Source organism: Sphaeramia orbicularis, chromosome 17 (genome assembly GCF_902148855.1).
Source record: "Sphaeramia orbicularis chromosome 17, fSphaOr1.1, whole genome shotgun sequence".
Lineage (NCBI taxonomy): Eukaryota > Metazoa > Chordata > Actinopteri > Kurtiformes > Apogonidae > Sphaeramia > Sphaeramia orbicularis.
Window position 1 is genome coordinate 36,093,793 of NC_043973.1, and position 24,673 is coordinate 36,118,465.

Here is a 24,673-nt window from a genome sequence, read left to right on the forward strand (position 1 = left end):
CACTCTGGCTGTTAGAGTCAAATGGAAGGGATGAGCTTTAGCAGTTCTAAATTAAAAGAATGGAGCTAAATCACAGTGTTTCTTCTAAACAGACAAGTTTGATTACACTGGTCTGCAATTAAAGATAAACAGGAAAACAAATGACAAATGTGCTTGTTAGCTGATGTTTTCAATGCATATTATAAAATGTTATTTCCCACATCTACTGGTTTAAAATTTAAATAATAGACTTTTTTTGCTTTTATTCCAGAGGCATTTTACCTGTAGATCAGTGTTATGAAGACTATGAAAGTATAAAGTTACTATCTTTGCTTAGTTCACCATTTGTTGATAATGGATTAGATTTCTACAGCGCTTTTCAAAGCACTTTACACTATTGATCCTTTATTCATTTGCTCTCACATTCACACTTTGGTGGTGGTAAACTACATTTAGAGCTGGTCAAATTTATAAAATGAGCTGAATTTATTCACAGTGACACGCCGATGAGTCACTGTGAATGTATGTGACCACTAGAGGGAGTAGCGAGTCACTCTGGTTGTTAGAGTCAAATGGAAGGGATGAGCTTTAGCAGTTCTAAATTAAAAGAATGGAGCTAAATCACAGTGTTTCTTCTAAACAGACAAGTTTGATTACACTGGTCTGCAATTAAAGATAAACAGGAAAACAAATGACAAATGTACTTGTTAGGTGATGTTTTCAATGCATATTATAAAATGTTATTTCCCACATCTACTGGTTTTAAATTTATTTAATAAATTTTTTAACTTTTATTCTGGCGATATTTTACCTGTAGATCAGTGTTATGAAGAGTAAAAAAGTATAAAGTTACTATTTTTGCTTAGTTCACCATTTGTTGATAATGGATTAGATTTTTACAGCGCTTTTCAAAGCACTTTACATTATTGATCCTTTATTCATTTGCTGTCACATTCACACTTTGGTGGTGGTAAACTACATTTGTAGCCAAACGGCAGCCATGCTGACGGAAGCATGGCTCCCTCCGACCACCAAACATTCATACACCAGTGTGAGTGACACTGGAGGCAAGGTGGGTGAAGTGTCTAGCCCAAGGACACAATGGCACAAGACATCAGACAGAGCGGGATTCATACTGCCAACCCTTTGGTTATTGGATGACCCGCTCTACCTACTGAGTCATGGTCAATATTTGCCAGAATACATATAAAGATAGCTTTGCAGCACCTGGAGCGTTCAAATTCAAACTTTTTGAACTATTAGGGTCCAAATACACCAGGGCTGTCAAACTCATTTTAGTTCAGGGGCCACATTAAACCAAATTTGATCTGCAGTAAAAGAATAACATAATAATATATAAATAATGTCATCTCCAAACTTTTCTCTATGTTTTAGAGCGAAAAAAAATAAAATTATGTGATGAAAATGTTTACATCTACCAACTATCCTTTAAAACTGTGAATAACATGAACCAACTGAAATTTCTTAAGAAAAATAAGTGCAATTTTAACAATATTATGTCTCAGTTTATCATTTAAACATGTAAATTACAACTTACAGATCACAGTGGATCTACAAATACACAAAAGATTTAATAACAGACAGAATATTGTTGTTACACTAAAATGTTCATATTTGTTGAGTTTTTTTGCGTTTTTGGGAAATGTTAGTTTGTTTTAGTGTAAATACAGTAAAATGACATGAAAATATTTACATTTACAAAGAAAAAAATATGGAGTTGTGAGGATTTATAGGTTATTACGATAGTATTTTACTGATCTGACCCACTTGAGATTAAATTGGTCTGTATGTGGAACCTGAACGAGAATGATTTATATCTTCAGTGTAATTTTTGCATTTCACTAATTCATTCCGTGGGCCAGACTGGACCCTTAGGTGGGCCGGATTTGGCCTCCGGGCCACATGTTTGACGCCTGTGAAATACACAAATAAATGTACCAAAGACTAATAAAAGTGGGTTTAGCAAAATATGACCCCTTTAATTCATTGGTATTCATTTTAGCTATTAAACAATCACTACAACATGTCAAATGCCAATGAGTGCACATGTGCTTCCTCCTCTTAAGTTGTGATAGGATCCTTTCTTTTGTTGACGCTAACTCCATTTCTAAACTAACAACAGCCTCAGTTCCCTACAGCCATGATCAGTGAAAATCCTTATGCTCACTCCTAAGTTCTTCAGTGTTTCTTTCCTCCAATATTAACTCAGAAATGGAGTCAACAAATGACCGACTGCCAACACAAAACAGACTCTCCAGCACCAGAGCATGCACAGACGTTGCCCATTGCAGATGAAGTTTGGAGACAAGAGGACGAAGCTGAGCGATAGGAAGTTTGTATTTCAACTACTGTTAAGAAAATACAGATATATACTCAAATGTGGAGGAACTATTTAAACAGCTATATTTAGAAGTGTCGTTGTTTATCATAAGGTTGGGGATGGGGATGGGGGTGGGGGTGGGGGGTGGGGGTGGGGGGTTGTCTCTACTTGCTATAGGGCCAAACGGTTGCTAAGGTCCTTTTGATCTAGGAGAGAGCTTGCGTCCTAGAAAGGCTTTCCACTGGGAGCTTCTTGTGCTGGAATGTGATACCGTGAATAGAAAACATGCTGTAGATGACTGACGGTCGCCTTAAGGTGAGAGAAGACGCGCAGAAACTCAAAGGTTGTCTGTTCAAACCCTCCGTCTGGTTGGGAAAAGTGGGCAGGGTAAGTGAACGCTCTCCTCGTCTTAAACTCAACGCATTGATCATCAAGAAAGCATCCCATCACAGCTCAAAAATCCCATTTGATATCAGTCTTATGTCATCGCCGTACTCCACGGCGCCGTCTTCCTGCCAGTCAATGACGCCGGCTTTGAGCTATTTTGAAGAAGTTAAATGATGCAACTGCCTGTTTCTCATGCTGAAATGTTGCAAGTCATGGAGATGAAGTATACATATTCTTTCAGATGTTCGGGCAAGGGGACCGTGGTCTCTGCTGACATTATTGTTTCAACAACACAGCATGAAAAAAGGCTGTGAATGTGTTGTAAATAAATATGCACCGAGTTTCGCTGACCGGCTTCCGCTGGTGCTCGTCATTCCAGTATGATGTGTTACAGACAGACAAGAGGGGAGAACATTTGCACATCTGTCACTCCTCCACTCATGAAAAGGAAGTTGATGTTGTGCATCAAAGAAGGAAAAAGCATCCGAAAGCTCCGGAAATAAGTTGGAAGTGAAAAAGCAGGAGACACTTAAGATTCAGGGGCAGAGACGGGGCCTGTGTAAGCAACTCAAATAAGTCTGTGGGAATTAGAGGTGTAAGAAAATATCAGTTCTGCAATATATCGCGCTATTTCATTTCACAATACTGTATTGATATTAAAAATCTGTATCTACTGTATCAATATTTTTAGGTATTTATTCAAATGTAGATATTGTGAAGGTTCATTTTTGTTTTTCTTTTTTATTCATTATTATTTAATTATTTAATTTGTTCCTCTTAGTTGTTGTTTCTGTTAATAAATCCGTTTTTTCCCTTCCACATGCGCATTTGAGTTTTATCCAAACACATCCTAGACAGGAGACTGTGGTCAGTGACAGGAGAAGCAGCGCCGTGTGAAGCGCCAGATTCAGAGGGACACATATCGGATGCGGGGACGGCGATAATGGATGATTGACAGGAGGCTCTGTCAGGTTCGGCCAATTATTTTATTCAGACCGAATAAAATAATTGGTAAGACTTTTATCAGAAATATATGAGAATTAAACATTTTTGAGTTTCAAAACCTGGTGGATTTCTTTTACATTTTAGTTTGACACGCACTTATTAGGAGGATTTTAAGATGACAAAAGAAAAGTGTAAAAATGCCACATCGTACGGTATAGTTTTAATGTTTAACTGTTTTATATTCGTATACCTGCCTTTTGCACCTGCTTTTAATCTGTTTTTAATATGTCTGTTTCTGTTCTTATCTCCTGCATGTAAAGTGTCATTGAGTTATACGAAAAGCACTACACAAATAAAATGTATTATTATTATTATTATTATTATTATTATTATTATTATTATTATTATTATTATTATTATTATTACTATTATTAAACAATGTTAGTTCCTTTGTTGGGATTGAACTAAAATACTGTTCTGATGTTAGTTCTGAACTAATAGAATATGAACATTTGAACAGGATCTTAAACTGTAATGTCTGTAAAACAGAATTTAAGTCTGAACACAGGATTATTTTGTGATAAAACATTAGAGCCTGTTGGGATCAAATAAAAATGTGTTTAGTATTTGTGCAGATTTCTGGTGTAACTAAATTTTTCAAGGAAATAATCATAAAAAAAAAAGAAAGAAGCAAAAAAATTGCCTTTTTAACAATATCATGATATATCGTCATATACTGTATCGCAATCCTAGTATTGTGATTTGTATTGTACCACCTGATTCTTGCCAATGCACAGCGCTAGTGGGAATACTACGTGTATGCAAATATATGTATATACTAGTGGTGTGTGATAGTGCATATTTTGGTGTCGATCCGATACCAAGTAAATACAGGGCCAGTATTGCCAATATTGATACCCTGGGGCGCCGATAAGGGGGGGTAAACATCAAGGTTATTATCGTTAACGAAAACAACGAAATGATGAAAACTACAATAATAAAAACATTTTTGTTAACTGAAATAAATAAAAACTATAATTGAAAGAAAAAAACCCATAACTAACTGAAACTGTATTGTGTGTTTACAAAATTAACTAAAACGGATAAAAATTATGGATAAAATTCCCTTCATTTTCGTCTTTGTCAATGTTGGATTGATATGAAATTGATTTATTTCCCTCAAGCAATTTTAGCTGATAGCACCATATGATATTTAACGGTCCATCACTTCTCATCACTTGTCATTTAGAGTCGTCTTCTGGTCCCCACTCTACCTGGAAACTAGGGCTGGGCGATAAATCGAATTAATTCGATTAATTCCCCTTTTTAAAAATAGACGATTTCAAAAAATGCAAAATCGCAAAATCGAGGCGTGCTTAAATAAATAACTATACAGATTCGTCTCCTGCCTTTCATGACTTGAGCACTGGTGTTTGGTTCCGCCTCTTATGCCTTTCCGCCAAAACAATCACGTCCCCGCCATGGCGGACACAACACAAGCCAAAGAGTTGGTAGCTAGAAAAGGGACTCATGTTACGATCGATCGTATCGATTATATGGAAATGGTTCGGATTTGACAAGTCCGACGCAGAGCAAACTACAGTCGTGTGCAAGGTTTGCAGAAGTAAGGTGAAAACGAAGAGTAGCAGCACAACTAACCTCTTTCAGCACCTCCGGCAGAGACACCCTAAAGAATGGGAAGAGTGCTCGCAGCTGTGGGAGTGCAGCGTAGCTAGCACTAGCCATGGCAAACACGCCGCAAAGAAAAAAAAACTTTAGCCGCATCATTTTCTTGTGCCGTGCCATATGATAAGTCAGGGGCACGATGGATTAAAATCGATTAAAATCGTAATTGTCCAAGATGACCAAAAAAACTGAGATTTTATTTTTTGGCCATATCGCCCAGCCCTACTGGAAACATGGAGACTAAAGTTGGGAGAAAGCAGCAGAGTCCTGTCTGGGATTTATTTGAATACGACGGTGAAGAAGAGAAAACATACAACAAAAAGGTCTATGTCCAATGTCCTCTGTCTGTCTGGGTCTATATCCAATGTCTTCTGTTGCTCTGGGATGTCCAAAACTACATGGTCATAAATCCAGGTTCCTCAGTATTTTACCAGATGTCTCCAGTAAACAGTTAAAAGTTGCCGAACTCTACGACATGAGAGAAATGTTGTTCAGTGGTTTGTTCACTTTAGTTCACAGTGAAAATCAGCTCTGACTGATAGTCAGTGACTTCAAGGGTAAAGGCCTTCACACACCAGGGGCACAGCAAAAGCTTGGAAAAAACCTCAAATGTTTCAGAGAAATCAAATGCTGCCTTTTCACTGTGTAACATGCATGGTCTGTTTAAAAGTATTCATGAGATTGACAATGGTGAAGAAAAACATAATGATGCTTCCTCTGTGGAAAGACCTTCAGAGTCAAGTTCTAGAGCAGATCAAGTAAAAAAAAAAAAAAAAAAAAAAAAAAAAAAAATCACTAAAGTCAGCCTTTATCTGTGACAGTGAGGAAACTTTTAAAAGGGTTATTGTCAGAATTTGGCTGGTTTTACAAAATGCAAAAGCTCTCAGTGAGTTTTCCACAAGATCCTGTACTTAAAACAAAGGGCTTAATAGGAAATAAGACTGAAAAAATGGAGAGCCTTTAGTTTGAGATAGTTACATGACATGTTTGTGCAGCTTTATAAAAAAAATAGTGAGTTTCAGCTGTTTATTTTAATTTTTAACCCTATAGCACATCATAACACATCATAGTTGATACATGAGTTTTGAAGCCCTCTACATGATCAGTGTGATACTTTTTTTTCTTAAAAAACCTGATGTATACAATTAGATACATGCAATACACAGATAATCCACCAGGGGGGAGGAATTCATTCACCAGGGGCCTTTCCAGTGACACTACAAGACTGACATTAATGAGGAAGGAGGCAGAACTTTGACAGTTTTGAAAAGGAATTATCAATTTGTTAGACATGTTTGTGTTATATTATGTTTTTGTTTGTTCAAAATTGTATTGGAGCACTGAGACCCAATGTATCAAATATGACACAAAATTGAAACTCATACATAGAAATTGATATTTGAAAAAAAAAAAAAAAAAAAGTTGTTCAGAAGGACCAATAAAGGCTCCAGTTTCAAAGAAATTGAAGTTTCTGTTGATGATTTAATGGTTCAGGCTTTACAGGGTTAATTTAGATGCAGAAAAGCAAAACGTTTGAGATCTTCATTTAATCACTGTATGTTCCAAGGGGATTATAGTCACATTTTGAGACACTGTTGTAATGTGTTTTTTGTGGCTTTTTTTCCCCGTAGACATTGTGATTATATCACTTCCCCATTACCTAAGTTACTTTTAAGATGATTAACTTCTTATTCCCTAAACCTTGCATCTTGTTCCTTGTTACCTACAAGTGTGTATTTGTACACACTGTACATTTCACATTTATTACATAAGGGTGTGTAGATGTAAATATTATCCTAATTAAACTGAAACGTGCAGGCTGTAACGAAAGAATTACCCAACATTACACATCATTGTGCTTAGCCAGGCTGATGATATAATCTCTAGCATTATTACAAACTGTGTATTAAAGTATTAACCAAATTATCCAAGAACCATATGGTGTTTTAAGAACTAATCTGTAAAATTAGGGATTTTCATTTAAACACACGTCCTTTTCAAACTGCAGACAAAAATCATTTAAGGTTTAAAAAGTAAAAAAAAGTTGTAAAACAAATTAATATGCCACTTGTGTGATGCTTCAGTCTGCAGCCTCACTGATCAAGTAAACACTAAAATGAAATGATCAAACCACAAAGCTGGAATTTAATCAAAAATAATCATTGCTGCTTATCGCTCGCTGTGAGTCAGTAAATGAGTGCACCTATTCATGCTTGATGTCCCTGTGATAGCCAATCAATTTCTACTCTTTGATAAGAAAACCCCGCTAATCTGTTGAACCATCAGGAAATTTTGTGTCGAGTGAATAGTTCAATAATATGTGAAAAACATGTTTTTCTTAATTACATATAATTTACAAGTGAGAGAAAAGTAAGTGTGACTTTATTATATTGATTTGCTTTTCTCAAAAATGCCAGAATTTATTCCAATAAAAGCTACATTTTAGAAATCATTGCTATGCAAATGTACTCTATTGAGCAGATGAAAACTGTATTGACAATACTGAGATTAAGTGTAGAAGAAAACAAGGGAGAAATACAGACACTCCAGGAAATATAATTAGAAAAAATTATATGCGGCTAAATCTTTTTAAAAAATCTGAAAAAATAAACATGTTTTGACCACAAATAGTCTTCACCAGGGCTACAAACAAACACAACAGAGGTACAGCAATTACAGAACGACAGCAGTCAACAGGTGGTTTGTAAGCATGTGATTCTGGTTGTGTGAAATTCAGACAGAGGGCAAGAAGGAAAGAGCAGATACACTACCAGTCCAAAGTTTGGACTCACCTTCTCATTTAAATGGCATTAGATGGACCGCAGACGGCCAAGAAGTGCTCAGCATTACTGGGAACTCCTTCAAGACTGTCGGACTACATCATGAAGCTCATCCACAGAATGCCAAGAATGTGCAAAGCAGTAATAAAAGCAAAATGTGTGGTATTTTGAAGAATCTAAAATATAAAACATGCTTTGAGTTTCATTTACATAATTCAGTGATTCCCAACCGTTTTTGTCTCGTGACCCCATTTTGACATCAAAAATTTCTGGCGACCCCAGACATTCAAAACAGAGATTTTTTTGTTTTTGTTTTTGCTAAAATTAATTTGTTTTTGATCATGTAATAGTTTGCTATACTATGTTGCGAATAAACGTTAATTTTAGAGGACATTTAGTCTATATAATGTATATTATTATGGACAGAGGCAGTAAATCCAGGTGTAGATTACTGCACAAAGGGAGAATTTGATTTTCCTTGGTCAGGATATGTACTGTCAGTCCATTTTGTATTTACAAGGAGGACAATTAATACTGAACAAACAAGAACTGAAACTATAAATTATGAAAGAGCGGCAGCATCTGAAACTGACCACAATGAACATTTGACACAAACAGAACCACAGTGCTGCAGTTTCAGACTCACAGTTTGTCATGTCTGTTATGGACTGGGATTGTCTCTGTCAACTCACCATATATTTTTTATTAGTAAACTGTGATGGCCCTGATCAGTGGTTTGCTGGGTACTGTTGGTGTGTCTCTGTTTCAGAGGATTGGCTCCATCTGGTGCTGCCTGAAGGACGTGGTCTGGTGTCTTGGAGGTGTGGCTGATTGAAGATTGCCAACGAGCCACACCTGGTTGGGAAAGCATACAAGCCAGGCTTCTTCTGCATGCTGTCTCTCTCTCCCTGGGCTGCTACTCTTCACACCTGTCAGCCATGTCTTGACCCCTTGTCTTTGTAAAATAAAGAATGTTCATTCTTTTGACGGCAAGACAATCGTGTGGTCTCTCCTATGTGCTGTTGTGGCCTAAACGAGCTGGCCATAGCAAAGTTTTTTTTTTTTTATTGTTTTTTTTATCAAGTACTAGAAATTCCAGGCGACCCCATTTGAATTTCAGGCGACCTCACGGGGGGTCCTGACCCCAAAGTTGAAAAACACTGACATAATTCCATATGTGTTCATTCATAGTTTTCATGCCTTCAGAGAGAATCTACAATGTAAATAGTAGAGCTGCACAATATGTCGTTTGAGTATCGCCATCACAATGTACGTGTGTGCAATAGTCACGTCGCAGGTCCTGCAATGTAGGAGGCAAATGATCTTCAACGTGTTCTCATCTAATTTCAATCTGGGTACCTGACACACACTGGACACAGCGATCCACAGTGATAACAACACTGTAAAATGAGCAAGAAACAAGAGAAAATCACCAAAAAGAAAGACTTGGTGCCAAAAAGAAAAGCAACAGAATTATCTGGAATTATTTTAGCTACAAGAAGGATGATACTGAAACACGTTCTGTGGCGACAGGGCCTTGCACCTGTTGACACAACGAGAGGAAACAACTAATTTGTTTGACCATTTATGTCGGCACCGCACACCTATTTTATCCTCCTAGGTAGTTTTTCATATCGCAATTTATATCACGGGGCTAAAAAATATCGCAATGTCAGCTTTTTCCAATATCATGCAGCCCTAGTAAATAGTCATGAAAATAAAGAAAAACCAGGTGAGTCCAAACCTTGAACTGGTAGTGTAAGACATGGAAAAGTGCAATCTGTGCAAGTTAAGACGATATTACAGAGAAAGATACTACATAAAGGCCCAGTCCCAATTCACCCCTTGGCCCTCCCCTTGGCCCTTGCACTTGGCACTACCCCTTGAAACAGAGTTGCTAGGGGTAGGGGTTGAAACATTCTCCTACGAAATGCGGCAACCCTTCGAGACCTGTTACGCCATCAATGCCGCTATAAACAGATGTGACAACTTTATTTCTGAAATACTTCCCCATGCCGTCAGCATCTGTACCCATGTCTGTTGCATGGGCTTTGGGCATCTTTTTGTGGCTACCAACTGCAAACCACAGAAATGCGAACTATAACACATTGAAACGGCATTAAACGGTCAAATGATTAAGTTATTTACAAAGAAAATCTGTACATTTCTGTGTTTCTTTCATCACACTGCTGCACTTTTTACTGTTTACATCCATCTTGCTGATGATTTGAAAAGAATTACAGGAAATTTGTCAAACTCCTCTATTTGTAGTGTGGTCCTGAAAAATCTCAGTTTTGAGGGCAACCCGCCCCCCCCCGAGTCATAGAGAATCAGGACACCCCCTCCCCTTCACATACATGTGCAAAATGGAGGGGTAAGGGGTAGGGCCAAGGGGTGAATTGGGACTGGGCCATAAAATCACAGCATATCCTCCTGAGACCCAGGAAAGTAAACATTTTTAGCTTAAACAGTCATGTTGATTGGAAACTGCATAATGCAAGTTTTTTCAGATACATTTTATAAATGATTTTTATATATTTATTTTTTAATGGAATGTCCTTTGCAACGGACAGCATATTTTTTAGTAAAACTGTCAAACTTTTATCCCCAACAGAGGACACAAATGTATTGCTGGGTCTCAGGAGGACATGTGGGGCATGAACCGTAGCAGATAAGATGAGATGCTTTTCAAATGACCTGAAAGTGTTTCCTGCTAACAAGACAATAGAAAAGGGTTAAAGGTTAACTGTTTTTATGATCCCCATGGGGAAATTTGGTCTCTGCATTTTACCCTCATTGCTAATACGTAATAATAATAATGTTACCTCACATTAGCATTAGCATTAGCACATAGTACACATTAGGCAGTCTGGAACAAGGGCACATATAACATACCTGTTTTTAATTGGTGGGGGAAACTAGGGGACCTGGAGGAAACCTGCATACTGTGGAGAGAATCAAAGCTCTGCATAAAAAGATTCTGATCCAACTCAGAGTCAAACCTGTAACTTTCTTGCTGTGGAGATGAAACACTAACCACTACATCACCCCTAAGAAGACACAACTGCTAGTGTTGCTACTACTCCAGCAGACAAAAGACAGCGACAGTGGTGCCTTGATGTTAATGCTTGCGTAAAGTTACTGGATTAACGAGTCTCAAAGGACCGGTGAAATGTCACAAAAGACGTGGATCGTTGTGGTTAAAGGTACCTGTAGTGACTTTTCATGTCAAAAGATCACATATAACACTAATGGTTCTGTCAGGTATGCATAAGTACTAAGTCACTGCTCCGTCAGTCAGTCATGGTTAGTGACATGTTGCCTCCTTCACAGGCTGTTTCAGTGACGCAGACTGGTTGTATTGTCCGATTTCCTGGGCTGTGATGGACTGGTCACTGACCCCATGCAGCAGACACCAGTCTAAGATGACACATTATCGGCCAGTGCTGGGTCACATCCCTGGGACAATGGCATCAAGCATGAACATGTGCTTTCCACTCAATCTCACTCACTGATTACTGCTTGTTTACTCACATTTGTCACAGCCTGGCTCTCACAGCCATGACAAGAATGGAAGTACACCGTGTAAAGCAGTGTTTTTGAACCTTGGGGTCGGGACCCCACCTGGGGTCGCCTGGAATTCAAATGGGGTCAACTGAAATTTCTAGTAATTGATTAAAAAAAAAACAAAAAAAAAAAAAACTTACTAATAAAAATATATGGTGAGTTGAGAGAGACAATCATAATCCATAAAAGACATGACAAACTGTGAGTCTGAAACTGCAGCACTGTGGTTCTGTTTCTGTGTCAAATGTTCATTGTGGTCAGTTTCAGATGCTGCAGCTCTTTCATAGTTCATAGTTTCAGTTCTTGTTTGTTCAGTATTGTCAGCCTTGTAAATCACAGCTGGACTGACTGTACATATCCTGACCAAGGAAAATCAAATTCTCCCTTTATGCAGTACATTACACCTGGATTTACTGCCTCTGTCCACAATAATATACATTATATAGACTCAATGTCCTCTAAAATTAGCGTTTATTTGCAACATAGTATAGCAAACTATTACAAGATCAAAAACAAATTAATTTTAGCAAAAAAACAAAATCTCCGTTTTGAATGTCTGGGGACATCAGAAATTTGTGATGTTAAAATGGGATCACAAACCAAAAAAGGTTGGAAACCACTGGAGTAAAGAGTAAACAAAAGTGATTTACTATAACAAATGATTTGAATGATAAGAGTAACAAAAACAAAAGTATGGAGTGTGAGTATCAGTATGTATGTGGTGCAGGTTGTGGGTGTGAGAGAAAGGTGTATGTGTGTGAAAGTGTTGGAATACATTAAATTAACAAAAGGAGACATGAAACAGGGCTGGCACGTCTGCAGGGAGAAGAGAGTGTTAGTGCATCCACAGCTTTGTAGGTCGGTGAAACCAGGCCCAGGTGTCACCAATGACCGTGATTTGAACTCCAACCAAACCAGAGCTATTTCCCTGACAACAGGGGTCGTCACATACTTGATCACCTGGAATCAACATGGGTACGTCACTTCTGGTCAGCAATGTCTGCTCCACATAGGTTCTGTCCGTGCACATAATTCATTGCATTAAAAAGGTCCAGTGTGATGCATTTATGGCATTTTTTACTGAATTGTGCCTCTCTCCTGCTTATAAGTCAGTGTTTTTCAACCTTGGGGCCAGGACCCCATGTGGGGTCGCCTGAAATTCAAATGGGGTCACCTGAAATTTCTAGTAATTGATATTTTTAAAAAATTACTAATAAAAATATATATGGTGAGTTAAGAGAGACAATCACAATCCATAAAAGTCATGACAAACTGTGAGTCTGAAACTGCAGCACTGTGGTTCTGTTTATCTTTAAAACGTTCATTGTGGTCAGTTTCAGATGCTGCCGCTCTTTCAAAATTTATAGTTTCAGTTCTTGTTTGTTCAGTATTACTTGTCCTCCTTGTAAATCACAGCTGGACTGACTGTACATATCCTGACCAAGGAAAATCAAATTCTCCCTTTGTGCAGTAATCTACACCTGGATTTACTGCCTCCCTCCATAATAATATACATTATATAGACTACATGTCATCTAAAATTAATGTTTATGTGCAAGATAGTATAGCAAACTATTACATGATCAAAATCAAATAAATTTTAGCAAAATGCCTCTGTTTTGAATGTCTAGGGTCGCCAGAAATTTGTGATGTTAAAATGGGGTCACGAGCCAAAAAAGTTTGGGAACCACTGTTATAAGTAATTAAGGGGGGGGGGGTAAACATAACAAATTCATGGGGCCCAGCATTTCCAGGGGGCCCAGTGGATATACAGGTTAGAAGCTGTGAAAAATTTGGCATAGAAGCCAGGAGTCAGACGTTCAAAGTTAAGTTTTACATTCGTTTTCACACCTGTTGTGGTTGTTACGGCACTTATGAAACACACCCCTATACCTCCAGTTGTTGCAGTACGTTCATACCCACCCCACCAAGGTAATTATCACTAACGAAAACTAACGAAATGATGAAAACTAGAGCTGAAAAAACATTTTCCTTAACTGAAATAAATAAAAACTATAATTAAAAGAAAAAAAAAAAAAGATAACTAACTGAAACTGTATTGTGTGCTTATAAAACTAACTAAAATGTATAAAAATTATGGATAAAATTCCCTTCGTTTTCGTCTTTGTCAATGTCAGATTGATACGAATTCGATTTATTTCCCAGCAAGCAATTTTAGCTGCTGGCACCATATGTTGATGTTTACCCCCTTATCGGCGCCCTAGGGTATCAATATCGGCGATACTGGCCCTGTATTTATACAATTACAATTATATACTGCTTTGGATCAACTCTTGTCCAGGCGATTGAATCCCTGCAGAAAGCCTTTGTTGCTGTCCAGTATTCATTAATTCAACTGAAACTGGTCCTCAATGCAGACAAGACTAAACTCATGTTGTTTTCCAATTCAAGGACACCTCCGCAAACATTACCCTCAGTGACCACTCTGGAAGGAAATGTAATTGAGGTGGTCCACACATATAAATACCTGGGGGTTTTAATTGACAACTCCCTCACTTTCAAGCCACATGTGGAAAACCTTGTGGCGAAATTGAGGCTAAAGTTGGGATTTTATTTTCGTAACAAATTGTGTTTTTCTTTTAAAGTAAAAAAGCGTCTTGTTGCTGCGACTTTTTTATCAGTATTGGACTATGGAGATGTTTTATACATGAATGCTTCTGCTCAGTGCCTACAGAAGGTTGACAGTGTCTACCATGCTTCCTTGAGGTTTATCACCAACTATAAAGAATCGACTCACCACTGTGAGCTGTATTCGCGAGTAGGAGGGCCTGCTCTGAACACCAGAAGGACCAACCACTGGTACTTGTTTATATACAAGGCCATACTTGGCCTCTTGCCTGGCTACATCTGTTCCTTAATTGACAAGAGAAATTCTGAAAATTATTCTCTTCAAACAAATGAGTGCATTCTGCTGTCTGTTCCATTTGCCCGTACAGAAATGGGTCAAAAGGGTTTTAGTTGTTCTGCACCTCATGTATGGAATCAGTTACAGAAAGACTGGAAACTAACTGAGTTGATTTCTTTGAGCACTTTTAAGTCCAAACTGAGAGTTCTTGAGGCCAATTCCATATCTTGCACTTGCTTTTCTTAATCTGCCTGTACATGCAATTTTTATCATCTGTTTTTGTCGAGTGTGTGTGTATGTTATATGTATTCTTGTAACTATGTGTTGCGTTGCTGCTGCCTATCTTGGCCAGGACACCCTTGTAAAAGAGGTTCTTAATCTCAATGAGACATTTCCTGGTTAAATAAAGGTTAAATAAAAAAATAAATAAATAATATGATATTTAACGGTCTGTCACTTGTGTTCACTTGTGGTTTCCAGTCGTCTTCTGGTCCCCACTCTACCTGGAAACATGGAGACTAAAGATGGGAGAAGGCAGCAGAGTCCTGTCTGGGATTTATTTGAATTTGAATTTTTCAAGGGAATAATCATAAAAAAAAAAGAAACAAGCAAAAAAATTGCCTTTTTAACAGTATCATGATATATCGTCATATACTGTATCACAATCCTAGTATTGTGATTTGTATCGTATCGGCCGATTCTTGCCAATACACAGCCCTAGTGGGAATACTACAGGGTGGGGAAGCAAAATTTACAATATTTTGAGGCAGGGATTGAAAGACAGTGTATGACCTATTAATTTATTGAAAGTCATAAGAATTTATTTGCCACAAGAAAATTGACATAATAGAAAATGTTTTTATTCTATGTGTCCTCCTTCTTTCTCAATAACTGCCTTCATACGCTTCCTGAAACTTGCGCAAGAGTTCCTCAAATATTCGGGTGACAACTTCTCCCATTCTTCTTTAATAGTATCTTCCAGACTTTCTCGTAATAGTTTTGCTCATAGTCATTCTCTTCTTTACATTATAAACAGTCTTTATGGACACTCCAACTATTTTTGAAATCTCCTTTGGTGTGACGAGTGCATTCAGCAAATCACACACTCTTTGATGTTTGCTTTCCTGATTACTCATATGGGCAAAAGTTTCTAAAAAGGTATGGATAATAGTGTTAGGTATGATTATGACATCAGTATATGTTTGGTTTCAAAACAATTGACGTAGTGCCTGCTGAGAAAAAACAACAATGTTCATTGCAAATTTTGCTTCGCCACCCTGTACGTGTATGCAAATATATGTATATACTAGTGGTGTGTGATACTGCATATTTTGGTGTCGATTCGATACCAAGTAAATACAGGGCCAGTATCGCCGATACTGATACCCTGGGGCGCCGATAAGGGGGGGTAAACATCAAGGTTATTATCGTTAACGAAAACTAATGGAATGACGAAAACTAGAATAGTAAAAACAATTTCATTAACTGAAATAAATAAAAATTATAATTAAATGAAAAAAACAATAACTAACTGAAACTGTATTGTGTGTTTACAAAATTAACTAAAACGGATAAAAAATAATGGATAAAATTCCCTTCGTTTTCGTCTTTGTCAATGTTGGATTGATATGAAATTGATTTATTTCCCTCAAGCAATTTTAGCTGATAGCACCATATGATATTTAACGGTCCATCACTTCTCATCACTTGTCATTTAGAGTCGTCTTCTGGTCCTCACTCTACCTGGAAACATGGAGACTAAAGTTGGGAGAAAGCAGCAGAGTCCTGTCTGGGATTTATTTGAATACGACGACAGAGAAGAAGAGAAAAGAGACGACTAATCTAAAATTAATACTAAAACTAAACTAACACAAAGCATTTTGAAAAAAAAAGAAAACTAATTAAAACTAGCAAACCTGCTCTAAAAACGAATTAAAACAAACTGAATTAGAGAAAAATAGTCAAAACTAAATAAAACTAAACTATAATGAAAAATTCAAAACTATTAGAACCTTGTCCCCCCCCACCCCACACACACACACACACACACACACACACACTCCGATGACAGATTTACAGATAATGTCTTTTCAGAAGGGTCCATAATTGGTAAGTGCACCGCAGTCAGTACCACAAAAAGCACAGTTAATGTGGTAAGCATGGCCAGTACAGGTACACTTTACATTACAGACCTGCTGACTACATATGGAGTACAAAGCCTCTGACAGAATCATTCATGTTCAAATGTCATTTATAATAGGTCACTTTAAGTGATCAGCAAATTGCAGTAATCATTCTGCTACAAAAATGTAGAAAATGTAGATGAAACAAAAGGCTCCTAAGCTATTTCAACAAGTTCATTTTATAGAAATTTCTCCCTCATTAACACAAACTCTTGCTGCTTGATAAGATTCACTTTAAGTTTCTTGAATTGACTGACTAGAGTGACGCTGAATGACTCAAACCAGATGCATTTTGACAGTGGTTTGTATGAAGAAAATCACTTCCTGCCCTCCATCTGCTGCTGACTTCACATGCAAACAGCCTTTAGGAGGCAATCCTGAATACAGCAATCACATAACTAGCAATGTATATAGATAGTACAGCAAATACAGTAATTATCCATACACCATCCACATCATAAGCATGTTTCCATCACTATAAAAAAGAAAGAAAGTGCACCCTGTCTCCTCTTTAAGGCCAGGATGTTTCAAGGCACCAGGTGGTGAATCCAAAAACCTTAACTTTGACCTTAAGTGTGATTGGAAGAGTCAGAAGTAGAGAACTTGTCCATACTGTCCAGTTCTGTGTAACCTTACTCTGACAGAACTGCCCTTCAAACAAGGTCTGCCATAAAAGCAGACAGTTAAACTCAGACACTGTAGAGCCAGTTGGATACAAATACTCGCCTTTCAATTACGTCGAACAGTTTCACGGTCTGTCACTGTGTCCAAAACCTCCGGCACCATCTGTTTTGTGAAGACGTGCAAATGAATGTTACTGCCTCTTGGGTCTAAGATTCACTTGAGATGAAGGAAGATTAAGATTTTCACTTAAACTTTTGCTCTCTTCGTGCCGCAAGTACAGCTGAAGGCGAAATTGTTATCATCTGGAAGAGGAAGAAGACATGACAATTGTTGAAAAGGGCATGGTGCACACTTTCAGAGCCTTTCATCCCAGATGCATTTTTGCACTCCTTCATAAAAAAACTGACAGATTGGATGAAGAGTGAAAAGTCCTCTCACAGCACCAGGCAGAATACTTTCTTAACAGGTTACGAGTGGAATAAACCAAACCCTTATGCAGTAAAAAGGGCTGTTTATGTAGTTTATGTTCATCACATGACTGTCAAACTCAGCTATCAATCCAAAATGCATCTAAAACTCTGGTACATTATAATTGGAGCTGCCAATATCAGAAATGTTTTTGTCATCTGTTGGCTTTTTTTTTTGATAAGCCTAAGTGCCAAGTGTATTTTAGTGTTTGATTTTTATTTTTTTTCACTTACTTTGGCTGATGTGTTATTAATTGTAAATTTTTGTATTGCAAAATTTGTATTGCACTCGTCTGTCTGTGGGTATTTTAAATTTTGTTTTAAAAGTTGCATGTTTATAATCTTGTGCTACCTTTTAGGGTGACAATTGAACCCATAACAGCCAGCGGCGACCGAATCCATCTACTGATGTAACTGTTTAATACCTGTTGATCCACCAGTCCTATCAATACATAAAATAATTGATGTAAAATACAGTTTGTCGTCTTTTCATGGTCATCAGATATGACCCATTTGGACGTTCAGAGGCTCCGTAGGGAACATGGAAACACCGTCATCTTCGACAACATTCATTCACCAGTAAGACCCATGGAGTTTGGGTTTATGTGCAGTTAATGATAGATTTTGTATAAAAAATTGCGTTCTCTTCATATTTTTCCGTTTCTGATATCATGACAATCAACTTTAATCTGAGCTTTTATGAACATCTACATGATCAGTCAATTAAATATGGGAAAATACCTGATTTTCTTTGAAAAACTGCAAAATACAGATGATAATATTAGAGTAATTCGTGATAAATCACTTAAAGGTTAAATGGAGAGAAAAAATAATTTGGGAACTACCACAAAAGTAGCACTGGGTCTTTATGGGTTCACGTCTGTCCAGGGACTGCAGATGAAAAACAGCCCGTAGTCTAACTCTGGTGTATTTACAGCAATGTGAAACAATGTACAATGTCCCTGTTAAATAAACCAATGAATAAAATAAAAAATAATAAATTCTTTGACATCTGTATGACAGGATGAGACTCACAAGTCACTTACACAGAAACTCTGAATGAGTTAGTTTCAGCTTTTTGCTGATTTTGATATAAATATTGGTTGAAGTCTGTGCTGTTTAGAATATTTACTCCTCTTTTTCTTTCTGATGAGGAATGAAGACCTGATGACTTCTTTAACCCACCAGAGTCCATAAAAACAATCATTCTGCAGCCTGCTTTGTTGTAAATAACCCATCTGATGGAAATAAGAATAGCCTCAGTCAATAACCTTTTTACGGGAATTATCACTGACATTTCAGCTCATATGAGTCAAATGTTTCTGTTTCCAGCTAAAATAACATGCCTTTGTGTTTAGTAGGGCTGCACGATATTGGAAAAAAACTGACATTATGATTTTTTTAACCCTACGATATACATTGTGATATGAAAAAATACTCAGGAGGATATAATAGCTGTGCGGTGCTGACGTAAATGGTCAAACAAATTACTTGTGTTACATCTCGCTGTGGCAACAGGTGTAAGGCACTACTGAAACAGAACATGTTTCAGTATCCTCCTTGTAGCCGAAATAATTCCAGATAACTTAAATTGGCAATTCTTCTTCATGGCAAAAATTAGTAAGGGTGAGTGTTTTACCTTGCTGACATGTTTGACTAATTTTGTCGCAAAGAAATGCTAATTTAATATAAGAAAACAACAAAAATGAACATAATCAGTCTATTCCAGATAAACGACGTTGCTTTTCTTTTTGGCACCAAGTCTTTGAATTCGGTGATTTTCTGTTGTTCGTTGCTCATTTTTCAATGTCGTTACCAGCCATTCACTCCATGTGCAGGGGCAGGGTCTGCTTCAGCAAACTGATTAAGAACGATTGTGATTGGTGGATTGCTGTGCGCAGTGTGTGTCAGGTACTATTGAAATTGGATGAAAACACTTTGAGTTCATTTGCCTCCTACATTGCAGGACCTGCGATGGCACTATTGCGCACACATACATCACATTGACAATGCTCAAACGATATATTGTGCTGCTCTAGTGTTTAGCATCACTGTAGGTTTGATCTTTAACCCTTTCATGCACAGTGGTCACTCCAGTGGTCAGTTCTTCTCCAGCTGTTCTCTTGTATATTCATGGGTTTTGTTGTTTTAGTTCCATATCAGCCAACACAACACCATCCCCATACACTGCAATTCATACCGTTACTATATTTTTGTTGTTCATGATAAACCTGATCTGCAGTAACATGTTTGAGTGTAAATCAGTTGCTAATTGTTATTAGACTGTAATTAACAGTTTTCTTTAACAAAAAGTTATGTTTTGTTTTTTATTTTTTTTGCTTTTTTTTTGCAACTAGCATTAGAGTACGTTAAAATATGAGAAAACATCAGATTAGCTGCATTAAAAATGCTTTTTTTTTTATAGTTGTCACACAGTATATCACTTTCTGATAATGGGTCTAAACACAGTAATGTCCCGTCTGAGAGACTTTAATTGATTGATATTCCAATAATTATTTCAGTATAAAGTAGCTCCTTGTTTTGGATAATCCCTTATGGTCCAACTAAAACAAAAATGAATTTAAAAGTAAAAACGTGGGTCATTTAGCAACACTAATCTGTCAAATTGTCTCTAAAATGTCCTATCAGAGAGATTTCAAATACTACCTAATGGGTTTTAAATACATGGTTCTTTGGTTTAAAAATTAAACACATGGTTTTTGTAACTCAAAAAAAAAAAAAAAATTGAATCGCATGTTTTTTTCATACCTAAAGAGTAATAAAAACAGTCAGGAAAAAAATCTTGACTAAGGTTCTCATAATTCATGCATGAAAGGGTTACTAGTGCCATTGTGTGTGTTATTCATCTATAGTCTGTATTTATTGTATTTACAGCAGAAAATCACAGGTGCACAAACCATTTGGAAGAAGCTCTTAGGTACCAGCAAATCCCTTTTCAACAGGAAAAATTGTATTTTTTGGGGAAGAAAGGAAAGATTCACTCAGAATATTACTAATGTAAGGTTGGGATATATTTAGGTTATTTTCATTTTGCCTTGCCGTCATATGGTCCTTTTCCAAATGTCAGGATCTGAGGTTTAAAACCCCCTGTTCCCAGAGTTCATAAAGTAATCAATACATCGCTGTGAGCAGGGTTCGAACCTGCGCAGGGAAACCCCATTGGATTTCAAATCCAACGCCTTAACCACTCGGCCATCACAGCTCCCTCACATTAGAGTCATTGTTGCTTTGTTGAAATAAAGTTTAGACAGACTGATTTTTAGAAACAGCATCGCTTGGTTAAATGAGAAACCTGTCAGTCAGAGGGACAGACATAATGTGGTGATGGTACTTTATAACTGTATCCTGAAGGGATCCTGAAGTGTGTGCTGCAGCAGTTTTCAGACAGGTTTGAACTGTGCAAAGTAGGGCTGGACCATGAGAGGAAAATAATTATTAAAATATACGATATTTTATGGAATGTCATTTTTTTTTTTTTTTTGTCTTTTATTTACTGTCCGCAAAATTATTACAAAATGTTTCAATGTAATGTTGTTTTACTTAACTTTACTGAATATTTTTATTGTTATTAAAATTATTACAAAATGTTTCAGTGTAATGTTGTGTTACTTAATTTTACTGGATATTTTGTTTATTGTTAGTAAAATAGGGTCCATCATGATCTGGGGTGCTTTTTCATTCAGTGGAACACTGGAGCTTCAGGTGGTGCAGGGTCGTCAAACGGCGGCTGGTTACGTGCAGATGTTGAAGCGGGCATCCCTCATGACTGAGGGCCCTCATCTGTGTGGTAACAGCTGGGTTTTTCAACAGGACAACGCTGCAGTTCACAGTGCTCGCTTGACGAAGGACTTCTTCAGGGAGAATAACATCACTCTTTTGGACCATCCCGCATGTTCCCCTGATTTAAATCCCATAGAGAACATTTGGGGATGGATGGCAAGGGAAGTTTCTAAAAATGGCCATCAGTTCCACACAGTTGATGCCCTTCGTGAAGCCATCTTCACCACTTGGAGCAATGTTCCCACCAGCCTCCTGGAAACACTCGCATCAAGCATGCCCAAACGAATTTTTGAAGTGATTAACAAGAACGGTGGAGCTACTCATTACTGAGTCCTACTGAGAAAATTTTTTGTTCTGGTTTGGAGAGTTTTTTTGTAATTTTTTGAGCGATGGTCTTAAACTTTTGATCAGCTGATAAACAGCCTATTTCAGTTTACTTGTTGTTTTCAATAAATTACTTTTCAAAGTGCTTTTTGTCTCACTCCCCCTTCTTGCTTTTGTATATTGTAGCTCTACTTAAAACCTCATTAAGATCCAAATGTGCAAAAGGTAAATTCTAGCTATTTTTCAACTGGTCTTAAGATTTTGATCAGGTCTGTATACATACAAACATACATACATACAATACAGGCCAAAAGTTTGGACACACCTTCTCATTCTTTGCATTTTCTTTATTTTCATGACTATTTACATTGTAGATTCTCACTGAAGGCATCAAAACTATGAATGAACACATGTGGAATTATGTACTTAACAAAAAAGTGTGAAATAACTGAAAACATCTCTTATATTCTAGTTTCTTCAAAGTAGCCACCCTTAGCTCTGATGACTGTTTTGCACACTCTTGGCATTCTCTTGATGAACTTCCAGAGGTAGTCACCTGAAATGGTTTCCTAACAGTCTTGAAGAAGTTCCCAGAGATGCTTAGCACTTGTTGGCCCTTTTGCCTTCACTCTGCGGTCCAGCTCACCCCAAACCATCTCGATTGGGTTCAGGTCCAGTGACTGTGGAGGCCAGGTCATCTGGCGCAGCACTCCATCACTCTCCTTCTTGGTCAAATATCCCTCACACAGCCTGGAGGTGTGTTTGGGGTCATTGTCCTGTTGAAACATAAATGATGGTCCAACTAAACGCAAACCGGATGGAATGGCATGTCACTTCAGGATGCTGTGGTAGCCATGCTGATTCAGGTTGCCTTCAATCTTGAATAAATCCCCAACAGCGTCACCAGCAAAGCACCCCCACACCATCACACCTCCCCCTCCATGCTTCACGGTGGGAACCAGGCATGTAGCATCCATCCGTTCACCTTTTCTGCGTCACACAAAGACACGGCGGTTGGATCCAAAGATCTCAAATTTGGACTCATCAGACCAAAGCACAGATTTCCACTGGTCTAATGTCCATTCCTTGGGTTTCTTGGCCCAAATAAATCTCTTCTGTTTGTTGCCTCTCCTGAGCAGTGGTTTCCTAGCAGCTATTTGACCATGAAGGCCTGATTCATGCAGTCTCCTCTTAACAGTTGTTGTAGAGATGTGTCTGCTGCTAGAGCTCTGTGTGGTATTCATCTGGTCTCTAATCTGAGCTGCTGTTAATTTGCGATTTCTGAGGCTGGTGACTCAGATGAACTTATCTTCAGCGTCAGAGGTGACTCTTGGTCTTCCTTTCCTGGGGCGGTCCTCATGTGAGCCAGTTTCGTTGGAGCGCTTGATGGTTTTTGCGACTGCACTTGAGGACACATTCAAAGTTTTTGAAATTTTCTAGACTGACTGACCTTCATTTCTTAAAGTAATGATGGCCACTCGTTTGTCTTTACTTAGCTGATTGGTTCTCGCCATAATATGCATTCTAACAGTTGTCCAATAGGGCTGTCAGCTGTGCATCAACCTGACTTCTGCACAACACAACTGATGGTCCCAACCCCATCAATAAGGCAAGAAATTCCACTAAGTAACCCTGACAAGGCACAGCTATGAAGTGAAAACCATTTCAGGTGACTACCTCTGGAAGCTCATCAAGAGAATGCCAAGGGTGTGCAAGGCAGTCATCAGAGCTAAGGGTGGCTACTTTGAAGAAACTAGAATATAAGAGATGTTTTCAGTTATTTCACACTTTTTTTAAGTACATAATTCCACATGTGTTCATTCATAGCTTTGATGCCTTCAGTGAGAATCTACAATGTAAATAGTCATGAAAATAAAGAAAATGCGAAGAATGAGAAGGTGTGTCCAAACTTTTGGCCTGTACTGTATGTATATACATACATACATACATACATACATACACAATGCACAGAAAACCAAAATGATCACACATTGATCAGTGAACAGTTTAGATCAGTAGATGCTTTGGTTGCCATTGGCTTTTTGGGTCTTTATGGGTAAATGTAATACATCACAAATGCACGGGGTGTCCAAAAAACTTTTTCCACCACTGTTTTTTTATCATGTTCTGCTCAGATATATAGTCCTACTGTGCACTGCCCTCCATTAAACACACATACTCTGCAGGTATTGCAACACAGGCATGTTCGTTAAATAGATCCCAGAATCCTGAACGGAACCCATTCAAGAACTAGAACTAATTTGGGCTCTTCTCAAAGATGGAGCCGTGCTGACTGTGATCTGCCTTAGGTAACTCACTGTCTATGGATAATTACCTCATACAGGCCTGCCTCAAAAAGCCCCAACTGTCCGTTTAATGTTGAAACACCTTCACCGCTCACATAAATTTGTTCCACATTTGAGAAACATACATACAGTATTTTAATGATGTTGGATCCGGCATATGCTGAGGCTGTTCAAAGTGAAAGGCAAGACAAACCCTTCTTTTATGTTACTTCTTCTTTAAAACCCGGTCACCCATCATGTTGCAACCGCAGCGATACAATATACTTACAAGCGTTATAATTTAATGGAAATGAGTCTGTCTCAATTGACATTTTGCATAATCCTTGCAAAGTCTGAACATTTCAAGGTTAAAGTATTCTTTTGATGCAGATCCTGATGCAACTGCTCAACATTTTCTATTTTAATCATCCGTGTATT

General features: G+C 37.8%; 1 long non-coding RNA gene and 1 other non-coding gene across 2 annotated transcripts; both read right to left on the minus strand.

The window, feature by feature from the left end:
* Window positions 1-8,096: 8,096 nt before the first annotated feature.
* LOC115437772 (uncharacterized) lies at window positions 8,097-23,641 on the minus strand. Its single transcript, XR_003937977.1, has 3 exons — window positions 23,612-23,641; window positions 16,941-16,943; window positions 8,097-8,213 (listed from the first exon to the last, which is right to left on the minus strand). It is a non-coding gene; the product is annotated as an uncharacterized LOC115437772 (long non-coding RNA).
* Window positions 20,967-21,048, minus strand: trnas-uga (transfer RNA serine (anticodon UGA)). The gene has a single exon. It is a non-coding gene; the product is annotated as a tRNA-Ser (tRNA).
* Window positions 23,642-24,673: the final 1,032 nt, after the last annotated feature.